The sequence below is a fragment of the Kogia breviceps genome, chromosome X (assembly GCF_026419965.1).
Source record: "Kogia breviceps isolate mKogBre1 chromosome X, mKogBre1 haplotype 1, whole genome shotgun sequence".
NCBI lineage: Eukaryota > Metazoa > Chordata > Mammalia > Artiodactyla > Physeteridae > Kogia > Kogia breviceps.
The window spans coordinates 35,519,879-35,533,862 of record NC_081330.1 but is presented as its reverse complement, the minus strand read 5'-3'; positions in this window follow the sequence as shown (position 1 = coordinate 35,533,862).

Below are 13,984 nucleotides of genomic sequence, written 5' to 3'. Positions count from 1 at the left end.
TCAGTACCATTCAAAGGGAGAAAAATTTGTCTCAGTAGATAGTAAGCTTCCCCATCACTGTAAATGAGATAAGAGGTTTAAAATCCAGTGGCAGACATATTATAGAGGAATTTCAAGTATTAAATAGTAAATTGGACAAGACTATGTGATCTCTAATGTCTCTTCCAACTCAAGATATTTTTGATTTTATGGAAGAGTGATTGATAGATTTTGAAGAATTTAGAGAGGTCTTGCATTTTTAAGAGTTAAAAACCGGTATGAAGGGAAATAGTTTGTAAGAGCCCCAAGAATACTTCTCACCTCATTCATACCATCTCCCTCCTAATTGGCTGAATTCATTCTTCCTCAAGGCAGTAACTTATAGGAACACAAACAGAGCATGAGGGTTTTCAAGGTCCCTTTTCTCTACTACCGATGGACATTGTTAAAGAGGGTCTTTTCTCTCACCAGCTGCCTAATTGTATCTTAGAAGAAAGCCTGAAAGATATATACATATATAGATAGATATGTGTGTATTTTTTTGCCAAGTTCCTCTGAAGGCTCAAATGCTACCCAAAAGGGTGTCCCCAAAGTGAATTAAAATAAGCATTCTACTCAAGCCAGGAAAAAACATCTTCACATTAAATCAAGCAGTCATTGGAAACAACTATACTACAGTGAGAAGTGTAGTTACATGTTTACATTGCTTGAAACTATGTTCTACAAAACCATGTCAAACATAGCAGCTATGAAAAAATAAACATGAAGAAAACAGAGAGGAATTTTAGCATACTGAATGTCTTTTTTTTAGCAGCTCCTCATGATTCTCTTTAGCCTGCAGTCTATTTTCATTAAGCCAATCATGATCTTTAAGCCCTGAGGCACATGAGCCAGTACTGGTTTTCATGGTTTGCATATTTATCGACCTGCATGAGATGTTCAAGGTATTCCCGGGTAGGCAGCTGACTTTTCAAGTACTTTTTTTTACCCCAATCCACTTGGCTGTTGATAGAATGAAGTGAAAACTCTTTGTGCGTGTGTGTTTGTGTGTGTGTGTGTGTGTGTGTGTGTGTGTAGCTGTTAATGTGATATATGTGTCTGTGACTGGTATATATGTATAATGGGTTTGGTGATACATGGGCTTTGTTTGGTACAACAAATAGCTTAGGATTAAAAAAGCTATAAGAGAGCACTTTTGGATTGGTAGAGTAAGAACTTCCACAAATCTGCTCCTCCTTAAAAATAACAAGAACACGAGAAAAATATTCAAAATCAACTTTTTCAGAACTCTGGAAATTAACCAAAATCTTTCACAATCCGATAATTGTTTATTCAAGGAAAATGGCTGAATCTCAGTAAGAACCATGAGCTTTATGGTATTTAAACTTGCTCTGTTCCCATCCCCCTCTTCCCAGCTCAGTGGTAGCCTTAAAAAAATCAATAGTTTCACAACTATGGTAGCTGTGAGAACCAGCAACCTGGCAGCCACTGGAGGAGGCAAATAGGTTTAAAAGTTCCCCATAAAGCCCTCATTTTAGAGACTTGGAATTGTCATTATTTGAGCTGCCTGACAGCTTCCTGTAAATCCCCCCATACAGGGCTTATCTTTATTTGACCTGACTCAGGGCTCACTCAATGTGAACAGTCTAAAAAAAAAATCAGTGGTGATAGAGAGTCCTGGAGGCAGGACAAATGATATGTTAGGTGGTGTGTTCATGGAAGTCTTCATTTACAAGGTGACAATTTGGGGGGGTCTCTGTGTTGGTGCATATGCTTTGACTACTTACTGGGTAATCCATCTCTGCTTTGGCCTTTTAGAAAACCAAATTAATGTAAAATTATTCCTTAGTTTCACTTTGAGGAGTTTGGGGCAACTATGTTAAAACAGTGGGCCATACCCCACTCCCTCCCTACCCTCATGTCTTGTTTACAGATGCAAAGAAAAAGTTCAAAGAGATTTACTTCTGAGAGAAAGTAAGAGGGGTTTCTTGTTCCAGCTTAAAACTCACTGTGTAGATCTCCTCTAGAGGGTAATTCAAAGGAAGACCTGTTTTAACAGGAAGAGCCACAAAAATAAGTAAGTTGATGGAGCCTACTTTTGACTCATTCCATTAAGTGGTGATTTCTGTTCTGAAATCCAGATCTACGGCTCACACAAAATAAGAATGGGGTAGAAAGTCAAAATCAACCAAGAATTATAAGTAAAATTTAGCCATTAAAAAAAGAGCTATAAATAGATGAGAATGAGATCAGAATCAATATTTCAAGTTCTGTTATAAAACTGATGACATTTCTTAGTTCTTGTTTCCCTCTGTCTTTGGTACTCTCTGATTTATTTCATTATGGTTAAAAAGTTCTTAACTATTTTATGTTTTATCATTGTTAAATCATATTCATCATTCTCTTATGTAAACAAGACTGTTGATGTCGCATTTCCCTGCAGTTCTTTAATATTTGGTTATAAGAATTAAAACTAAGCATCACTATGTTATCTGAACAGTCATTCCAGCTCAGTTTCAGAGAGAGTGAGCAGGTAATGTCTCCAACGTAGGACACAGCAGCCTCCCCAAAGTGATCACACTGTCTTAAGGTTATACAAGCCTAGACTACAGTGTTCACATAAGGAATAGAAAGTGAATATAAGGAGTGCTTATCAGAGGTATCAACAACATTAACATGTGAAGCTAAATGAGGTATAGGGATGAATTTTTTTAAATGAGACATGGGGAAGGGGAGGAGGCAGGTTTTTTAAGTTAAATGATCAACAGTAGGACCTAAGATTAGCGGACTTGAATACTGGTTGACTATAGCACAAGAAGGTGAAGGTAAGAGTAAAAAATGACTTATTCCAAGATTTCAAGCTTGGGCTACTGGGGAGACAGTAGAAAAAGAGCATAGATTGGAGGAAATGATAATAGGTTAAAATTGGAATAAGCTTGATTTTGAGGTGACTGAGGACCACTGACATGGGTGATATAGAGTTGGTGGTTGGAGAAATAAGACTATTGTTCAAGGGAGATTCTTGCTAAAGCCAGACTTGGGGGTCATGTGAGTGGGTGAACATGGAGAGAAGAAAAGCCTAGGGCTGAGGAGGGCCATGATAAGGTGATAGAAAGTTGGGAGAAGAGCTTCTTGAAGAAGACTATGTAGATTTTAAGAGTGGGCAGATTGAAGAAAAGAATATGAGTAGAGAAACACCATGGTGTAGACAAAAGCCTAACAAAGAAAGAAAGATACAAAAGCACAAAGAGTATAGTCTTCCTCTCCAAAGTATCATTGCCCTCCAACTATTCTTTTGTGGGTGCCTGGGTCTGAAGCATGGCAAGGGAAATTGAGATTCTGCTGGAAGACACATTACCAGAAGTATCTCAGAAGAAGAGAAGATCCAAATAGTACGAGAAAAATGAAATGATTATGCCCCATGAAGGAAATGCTAAAGAACAAGGCTTTTTGTTGGCTTTTTTCTAATTGTTTGCTAGTAGAATGCAGCAATTAGGATGTAATATGATATATATATATATATATATATGTCTTTGGTGAAGAGGAGCCAAGTTGGCCAGAACAGGGATCTAATTCCTAGATCTCTTTATTTTCTTCCCTGACTCACTTTATTTTTTTAATCCTCTTAAAAAAATGTGTCAGCAGCTTTGCCGATATCTAAAAGATTTATGGAAACTCAGGAGTCAAATAGCACTTATTTTGGATCATGTACTTGCTCAATGTGAAGTGAAGAGTATGTCAATGTTTCTGGTCTGTATTTCTATTTTAATGGGTTTATTACTTGGCTAAAAAACTAGACTTGAGGCTGTAATATAGAATATTGGGTGTTGACTCCAAAACAAATTTGTTTTCACTGAGATTCAAAACAAGTTTGTTTATATGTTTGAAATTAAGATTCATTTCCCCTAGATAAAACACATTTTTGGTGTATTTTTCACCCACAAATAATTGTCATCAAAGTAGAAAAATACACACTCAAGTTAAGCAAGCAATGCATCTTTATTAATTCAAAATATTTCTGGCATTGAGTCACATACGAAAATAACTCTCACTTCCAGCTGTTGAAGGCCTTCCTTCTAAAAAGAATCTCTGTCCACATCACTAGATAGCCATTGAAGTAACTATTTTTCAGTTGTAGTAGTGTTATTGTTTTCCCCTCAGCTATTTGGTTGATTTGTTGCTCTACAATTGTTTGCCCCTGCCATATACAGTTGAACATAACAAACATTATAAAACCTACTTGCAACATCGAACAACGTCTGAATTAATTTTCCTGGTGGAGGTCGAGAAACCAGGAACCAATGTCTGTTTTAGGGTGTTGTGGCCACCAATTCATTTACACCTTGCTGAAAAAGCCCAATAGCAGCAACTACCCCAGCTACCCAACTTCTGTGAGCACCATGTGAAATGCATCACATGCCTTGTCCTGTCGAATTCTCCCAACAGTCCTCTGAGATAACTACTATTATAGCCCCATTTTGCAGAAGATGCTGACTTAAATGATTTGCGTCAAAGTCACACAGCAAGTAAGTGGCAGAGCTGAGAGGAACACAAGTTGGTCATACTGCAAGGTCCATGCTGCTCTATTACCTCTCAAAGTGAGCTGGGCTATATAGACAGCCCAAACAGTTTTGAAAAGGAGAAAATATGTTGGAAGCTGTGATGAAGACGTCTTAAATATTTTCTCCAATTGTGATTGACGTTAAAAGAGTCAAACTGGTTTGAAAGCTTTTATTTAACCTCCTTTGCTACTCAATTAACAAGCATCTAGAGGTAAATGTCGGGTGAGTCATTTCAGGTCTTAATCAGAATCGTGTCAAGCATCATCTTTTCAGTGAAGTCTACCTTGCCCACTCTTTTAATAACTGCAATGCTCTCCCACCCTGAATACTCCCTATTCCTTTTCCTTGCTTTATTCTTCTCCTTAGCACTCACTGCCATCTAACATACTATAACATCAACCTGCTTATTTAGTTCATTGTCTCCCCAACCAGGATGCTAGCACGCCAAGGGCAAGGATTGCTCACTATGGTATCCCCAAAGCCTAAAAGTGTTTCTCATACATAGTAGGCTCCTAGTAAATATTTGTTGAGTGAAAAAATGCTCCTTGGCCTCTAGAAGGGCAGCTCTTTGAATAGCGTTGTGTACAGGTTACTGATGTTTTGATACTTCTAAATTTCTTTATAGATTTACTGGGCTAAGTAATGGAGCTGGAGTAGTTCAGGTAAGCCTTCTTGAAAGGTGAGTTTGGAAGCATGTTTTTAAAAGAGAATAGTGGAGAATAAAAGAAAGACCTCCAAATTGAAGAAATACTATTCTCCAGATGGGAATGATTAGGAAATCATTAAAGGGGAAAGTCCTTGTTCAACAGTTATCAGAAATTAGAATAGATGAAGAGCATAGTTAGCGGAGGGCCCTAAAAGCCAGATAAAGACATTTGGAGTTAATGCCTTGGGGAGAGATAACTATAGGAACACAATCCACAGGTGTCAAGTTTTCTGATATCTATGGGCTGTGTGATCTTTTCCAAATTGCTATATTTCGATGTGCTTCAGTTTTCTCATCTGTAAAGTGGGAAGAAAAATAGTGCAGTTCCTGCCTCATAGGGTTGTTGTAAGAATTGAGATAACACAAAGTGCTTGGCACAATGCCTGTTATATAATAAACCCTCAGCTAATGCTACCTCTCATCATCATCATCATCATCATCGTCGTCATCATCATCATTTTATATTATGAGTCTTCTCATATGGTTTTTTATTATGAGTATTTTACATTTACAGGTCAAAACTATTGTGGCTTTTAGGGAGCCACCAAACCAAGAGCTATGGTTGAAAATATTGAGAGGGGGAGAACTGGTATGAAAGTTAGTCCATCCACAGGGCAGCAAGCATGAATCACTTTTTATTTTTTAGGTGGAGTTGCTCATCTAAATGCTGACACCAGCAAATACAGGATGTGGTGGATTCTGGAGAGCTTCCTAGATTCTGGACAGCCTGGGACAAAGACCAGATTTGGGTAGGGAAGGACAGGCTATCTGACATTTTAATGTTATGGCACCGAGGGTCAGCTCTGCACATGCATTGCTATTACCTTTCTATATAGACAAATGCCTGAGTGTAATTCCCCATACTTAACTGTTTTAGCAAGTGCTCAATCAAGCAAGACAGAGGGGAGGGAAATGGTTGAGTTGGTGTATGAAGTCAAGGCCATCATTGTCATTTTGAGTCTTGGACACAAGATATGAAGTTTCTTCATGACCACATATGGCAGACAAGGAAGGAGAGGGAGTTGGAACCCAGGAAAAAGTCTGTTCACTAGGATAGTGCAGGTACCCAAGGCAGTTGGTATTTGAAAATCAGCTAGGTCACCATGGAGTACAGTGCACATGCAGTAGGAGTGGAGGTCCCAGCCCCTGGACTGGCATTTGATCCTGGGGAGAAAGCTGAACAAAAACAAGAGTGGCTGTGATTATCCAATTTAGTGCCAGTTAGACCTTGAAGGTATGATTTGGACATGGGGAATTGTTTGTGGGGAGAAAGGAATTCAAGTCAAAGGGACTAAGGTAAGCAAAGGAATGGAGCTGAGAAAGCAAATAGTGGCTGAAATGTAGGGGTAGTGGAGGTGGATAGTATGGGACAAGGCTGGAAAGGTAAGTTTTGGCTATGTCATGAAAGGTCTTAAACCCCAAGCTAAAGAGTTTTAGAATTAATTAAAAACAATGGGCGGGCTTCCCTGGTGGCGCAGTGGTTGAGAATCCGCCTGCCGATGCAGGGGTCACGGGTTCGTGCCCTGGTCCGGGAAGATCCCACATGCCGCGGAGCAACTAAGCCCGTGAGCCATGGCCGCTAGGCCTGCGTGTCCGGAGCCTGTGCTCCGCAACGGGAGAGGCCACAGCAGTGAGAGGCCCGCATACCGCAAAAAAAAAAAAAAAAAAAAAAAAAAAAAAACAATGGGCAACTACTGAAAGTTTAGAGTGGAGAAGAATGTGCTTAGAGATACACCTTAGAAAGATTAATTTGTTGGTAATAAGGAGTTTCAAGGATGGTAACCTGGAGACAGGGAAACTAGTTAAGAGACAATTGCTACTATCTAGACACATGGGAATTTGGGACTAAACAGGGTGTCGCAGTGGGGATAGAGAAGAAAGGACAAAGTGAAAGCATTTAAATGATCAAATGGCATCTGATTAGCACTAGAATACAAGCTCCAAGACAGCAGGAGCTTTTTGTTTGTCTTGTTTACTGCTGAAGCCTAGGCACCTAGAATAGTCTCTGGCACATAATAGGTGCTCAATAAATAGTTTGTGATTGATGTCTAAACTTTGTGCAGCTTCTACTATGGTCTGAATGCTTGTGTCCCCTCAAATTTCATATGTTGAAATCCTAATGCCCGATGTGATATTATTAGGAATTGGGACCTTTAGGAGGTGCTTAGGTCATGATGGTGGAGCCCTCATGAATGAGATTAAGCCCCTTATAAAAATACCCCACAAGAGCTCCATATCCCCTTTCACCATGTGAAAGTACAATGAGAAGTCTGTGACCTAGAAGAGGGTCCTCACCCAACCATGCTGGCACCCAGGTCTTGGACTTTCAGCCTCTAGAACTATGAGAAACAAATTTCTGTTTTTTATAAGCTACTCAGTCTCTGATATTGTGTTATAGCTGCCTGAATGGACTAAGACAGCTTCTATACACTGACCTGTGGTATGTATTTGCACACCTGCCTCCTGACACCAGCTAATCTTTCACACTAGCTCCCAGCCCTGCCCCCACCTCAGCACTCCCAATTCCTGCTCCTTCAATTATACCCATGTCCCACCATTACATATCTTGTGTTTAGTTTTTTTTCCACTCTTCTCTTTCACACATTTTGGTTATATAGTCTAGATAACAAGAATGTTTCTTTAGGACCCAGAAAAGACATTGCAAAAGGGCCACCAAAGAAAGATAGTTGTGGTGTCGCCATGGATCAAGTTGAGGAGAGGACAAGAGCAGATTTGAAGGATCTATGCTGCGGGAAGGAAATGGGCAAGATTTTCCTTATGTGATACCTTGGGCAACAGCTTACAATTTAGTATTAAACAGTAATTTAGTAAAAATTCTCTCTAATAGGTAGAATCAATTTTAAAATGAAAATTTAAAAAGAAGCCTACCTTTGCTTCTTTGGATACAATTTAAAATAAGTTAAATTATTTACATGGCTTTTAAAAAATACCACCACGTTCTGGTTTCATGATAGTAGAATATAAAAACACTTTTAGACCTTAGTTTTGAAAAAGACCTGATTTTCCAGACAGCCAAATGCAACCAAAAACAGAGACCTGAGTAAGTTCAATTATGCTGTATTTTTGAGGCCACTGAAACTCAGAGCAATGAAAGTGAATTAGCAGAAACCAAGAGAGCCAAATAAAATACGTAACAGTTGGATATCAAGAAAAGCTTTACGATCATGCTTGTAACTCAAGCTCGTAGTCAGGAGGAACTACATGCAAAGTTGCAAGTATCTTTGGGAATTTTCAGAAGTAGCTAGTGTTTATCTTAAGATCATACTCATATAGCATCTTTACATAAGACTTCTTAGCTTGAGAAGGCTTAAGAAATGCTGGGCTTTAATTTTCCCAAGTGCCTTTTTCATAGAAAGTTTGATACAAAACAAAAACCTGCAGTCTGGCTATTGGGGACAATTTATTGCACAGCTGGAGAGAAATACAGCTCATCTAATTCACACAAGACCCCTTTCAGGTATATGTCTTATGCCAATTTGGTTGAGTAATTTTTGAACTGTTCAAGTGCCACTTTTGCTCCTATTCCCCAAACTCAAATACTCCTTTTTTGGATTTTAGAAGCTGAGGGTCGGACAGAGTTATGAGAAAGGTCATTAGACTTGGGCCTACTCAACACTAAGGGATGATTTGCAGTTAGCCTGCTGAGTTTTTGAGTGTCTAATGCAAAGACAAGCAAAGCCAATAACTTTGGCTTCTTAAAATCCCCTTGGATGCATCGGTCTATCTGGGTTGATTGCCTACACTGATCAAATAGACTAGAGGACTGCCAGTTCCTTTTTTATGATCCTTCCATTGGAAGGGCCATTTCACAAAGTGAGATCTAGTTAGTTGGTTCCAATTAGTGGAGTCTCAAGGGAACATAGCAGCCGGCTATTTTGTTGTGATCTTCAGGAATAACAGGGTGATGGAGAAGCTTGGGCCTGTGTCTTACAACGGCAGAAAGTTTTTCTCAAACGTCTCGATGAAGCACAATAACTAATCCTGCCAGGATCTGGTGATTATGCCACCTTTTAGATGAGCCAGAGTGGATGGTTTTACTGAAAGATAGTGGGGATGATCTCAGGATCATCATGGATCAAGCGAATGCTAGTTTATTGTTATCACTTATTTCTTGGAAGGCAATAACCATAAAGGTTGTGACTAGCCAATTATTGCCAGGTGTCTGGATTTGCTTGGGACTGAGGGGTTTCCCAGGATATAGGACTTTCAGTGCTAAAACCGGAACAGTCCTGGCCAAACTGGGGCACCCTAAAACTCATCACTCTGATCTTGAGCACTCACTAAGTGAATTAAAGTTTAATCTTGAGCATTCACTAAGTGAGGCAATATATAGCATAGTATTTACAAACACACACTACGCATTAAACATGCCTGAGTTCAGATCTGGTTCTACCACTTGTTACCTGTATGACTTACTGTCAATTAATCTCTCTGATGTTTAAATTCCTCATGTGTAGAAAATATATATATAGTATTATAACTTACCCCAAAGGGTAGTTGTGATGATTAAATGAACTAAAAATACTATGTCGATCTCAATGCTTGGCACATAATAAGTGCCCCGTATTTGTTAGAAATTATTTAAATTTGCTATGATTAGGCTTGGAGGAGGGATGTTGCAGTTATGGAGGGCTGAGGTAGGGTCCGGACAAGGTCATGGTGTGTAGGGACCTGTCAAAGACACCAAACAGCATCCTTACCCCTTCAAGCACCACTGGATCTGCTGGATCATATGGCCCAAGTGGCAGGGCAGTGTGCACAGCATCCTGGACCTGTTGCAGAGCCTTCTCTTGTCCTGGGCCCCACTCAAAACTAGTAGCTTTTTGGGTCACCCAGTAATGGGCTGGTGTAACATATCCAAATGGGGAATATGGTGCCTCCAGAATCCAAAAAGTCCCACAACATATTGTGACTCTTTCTTTGGTTGTAGGAAGATCTAGGGTCCAGATCAACTTATCCTTCACCTTGAAAGGGATATTTGATATACCTCCCACCACTGGACTCCTAGAAATTTCACTGAAGTAGAAGGTCGTGAATTTTTGTCAGATAAATTTCCCACCCTCTGATATGCAAGTGTCTAACCAATAAGGCTAGTTGCTACTTTTTGCTTACAAGGTACAATCAGAATAATGTCATCAATGTAATGGACCAATGTGATATCTCGTGAAAATTGATCAAGATCCCTACGTACTGAATTATAAAATAGAACTGAAAAGTTGATATACCCCTGAGGTAGGACAATGAAGCTGTACTGCTGGCCTTGCCAGCAGAAAACAAACTGTTTCTGGTGGTTCTTATTGACAGGGGTGGAGAAAAAGGTGTTTCTCAGTCAATAGCTGCATACCAGGCAGCAGGAGATGTGTTGATTTTCTCGAGCAAAGAAACCATATCTGGTACAGCAGATGCAATTGGAGTCACCACCTGGTTAAGCCTACAATAATCCACTGTCATTCCCAAAGATCCATCTGTCATATGCATAAGCCAAATAGGAGAGTTGAATGGGGATGTGGTGGGAATCATCACCCCTGCATCTTTCAAGTCCTTGATGGTGGCACTAATCTCTGCAATTCCTCCAGGAATGTGATATTGATTTTGATTTACTATTTTTCTAAAACTGTCTATAGGCAGTTCTAGCGGCTTCTACTTGGCCTTTCCCACCATAATAGCCCTCACTCCACCGGTCAGGGAACCAATGTGGAGATTCTGCCAGCTGCTCAGTATGTCTATTCCAATTATGCATTCTGAAGCTAGGGAAATAACCACAGGATGGGTTCAGAGACCCACTGGACTCACTGTGAGATGGACTGGAGCTAAAACTCTATTGACCACCTGATTTCCACTAGCCTGTACTCTGACTGGTGAACCATAGTGATATTTTGGGTCTCCTGGAATCAGTGTCAGTTCAGAACTAGTATCCAATAATCCCTGAAAAGTCTGATTATTTCCTTTCCTCAATGTATAATTACCCCGGTAAAAGGCCGAAGGTACCTTTTGGGAAGTCTGGGAGAAAGATTAACAGTATATATTTTCAGTAGTGCACTGGGGTTCTTCCTCAAGGGGTTCTGGGTTTTGTAACCCTAACCTTAACCCTATGTCCTAGCTCAAGGCAGTCAAGCAAGAGAGTTACCTCTTACTCAAGGGAGGGTAATCTTTTTGTTTTATTCAGACCTTGAACTGATTGGAAGAGGCTTACCCACATTAGGGATAGTGATATGATTTACTCAGTCTCCTGATTCAAATATTAATCTCTTTCAGAAATACCCTCATAGACACACCCAGAATAATGTTTGACTAAATGTCTGAGCACCTATGGCTCAGTCAAGTTCGCACATAAAATTAACCATACAGCACTTTTAAACAAAAATTTTAAAAATCTGGTTCTCAAATGACACAGCTAAGGAAAAGGCATAAAACACTTTGGGAGAAAACATTCTTAACAGTCTTTTGTCATTTACAGACAGTTCTGGGTATACTCTGATGGTTTTGCAAGAATATTACTATAAAAAGGTTTCATCTTCAAGGAATTCATGGAAAAGACTCTGACAAGTACAGGTTTCTGGTAACTGACTCTACTGCTGAACTGAATGAATAAGCATTTTCAGAACTCTAATGGAAAACCGATGAATTCATAAAAGTGCTAAAAAAAGATCAGGATTTTAAAAATTAATTACATGGGACTGAGTGAACTGATGAGGATGATTATAATTTTTGTGACTTTGTTTGAATAAAAAAAAAATCCCACAAGGACTCAGAAGCAAAAAAATATACAAATCAATTTTCACCTCAAAGTAAAAGACCTGTTACAGTGGAGGATTACTGGACTGAATGTCAATATTATGACATAGTATGAGTGTGTTTTGTGTTTGGTAATTGCAATCATTGTTGCTTTTGTTGTGGCCATCCATTTACAATGCTTGGTGTCAGTTTATTTATCTCTTGTAAAAATAAAATACAGTGTGTGTGAAAAAAATAAAATGAAATGCAAAAAAAATCTTTATTCAGTATTATAAAGAACTCATAATTAAATATTAAGAAGCCATAAACAACTCAATTTTTATTTTTTAAATTTTATTTATTTATTTATTTATTTTATAAGCAGGTCCTTATTAGTCATCAATTTTATACACATCAGTGTATACCTGTCAATCCCAATCTCCCAATTCATCACACCCACACCCCCACACCCCCACCGCTTTTCCCCCTTGGTGTCCATACATTTGTTTTCTACATCTGTGTCTCAATTTCTGCTCTGCACACCAGTTCATCTGTACCATTTTTCTAGGTTCCACATATATGCGTTAATATACAATATTTATTTTTCTCTCTCTGACTTACTTCACTCTGTATGACAGTCTCTAGATCCATCCACGTCTCTACAAATGACCCAATTTCGTTCCTTTTAGTGGCTGAGTAATATTCCATTGTATATATGTACCACAACTTCTTTACCCATTCATCTGTCGATGGGCATTTAGGTGGCTTTCATGAGCTGGCTATTGTAAATAGTGCTGCAATGAACATTGGGGTACATGTGTCTTTTTGTTTGTTTGTTTGTTTGTTTTTTGCAGTACACGGGCCTCTCCCTGTTGTGGCCTCTCCCATCACGGAACACAGGCTCTGGACGCGCAGGCTCAGCGGCCATGGCTCACAGGCTCAGCCGCTCTGCAGCATGTGGGATCTTCCCAGACTGGGGCATGAACCCGTGTCTCCTGCGTCGGCAGGTGGACTCTCAACCACTGCACCACCAGAGAAGCCCTCATGTGTCTTTTTGAATCATGGTTTTCTCTGGGTATATGCCTAGTAGTGGGATTGCTGGATCATATGCTAATTCTATTTTTAGTTTTTTAAGGAACTCCATACTGTTCTCCATAGTGGCTGTATCAATTTACATTCCCACCAACAGTACAAGAGGGTTCTCTTTTCTCCACACCCTCTCCAGCATTTGTTGTTTGTAGATTTTCTGATGATGCCCATTCTAACTGGTGTGAGGTGATACCTCATTGTAGTTTTGATTTGCATTTCTCTAATAATTAGTGATGTTGAGCAGCTTTCCATGTGCTTCTTGGCCATCTGTATGTCTTCTTTGGAGAAATCTCTATTTAGGTCTTCTGCCCATTTTTGGATTGGGTTGTTTGTTTTTTCAATATTGAGCTGCATGAGCTGTTTATATATTTTGGAGATTAATCCTTTGTCTGTTGATTCATTTGCATATATTTTCTCCCATTCTGAGGATTGTCTTTTCATCTTGTTTATGGTTTCCTTTGAAGTGCAAAAGCTTTGAAGTTTCATTAGGTCCCATTTGTTTATTTTTGGTTTTATTTCCACTACTCTAGGAGGTGGGTCAAAAAAGATCCTGCTGTGATTTATGTCAAAGAGTGTTCTTCCTATGTTTTCCTCTAAGAGTTTTACAGTGCCTGGTCTTACATTTAGGTCTCTAATCCATTTTGAGTTTATTTTTGTGTATGGGGTTATGGAGTGTTCTAATTTCATTCTTTTACATGTAGCTATCCAGTTTTCCCAGCACCACTTATTGAAGAGACTGTCTTTTCTCCATTGTATATCCTTGCCTCCTTTGTCATAGATTAGCTGACCATAGGTGCATGGGTTTATCTCTGGGATTTCTATCCTGTTCCATTGATCTTTATTTCTGTTTTTGTGCCAGTACCATATTATCTTGATGACTGTAGCTTTGTGGTATAGTCTGAAGTCAGGGAGT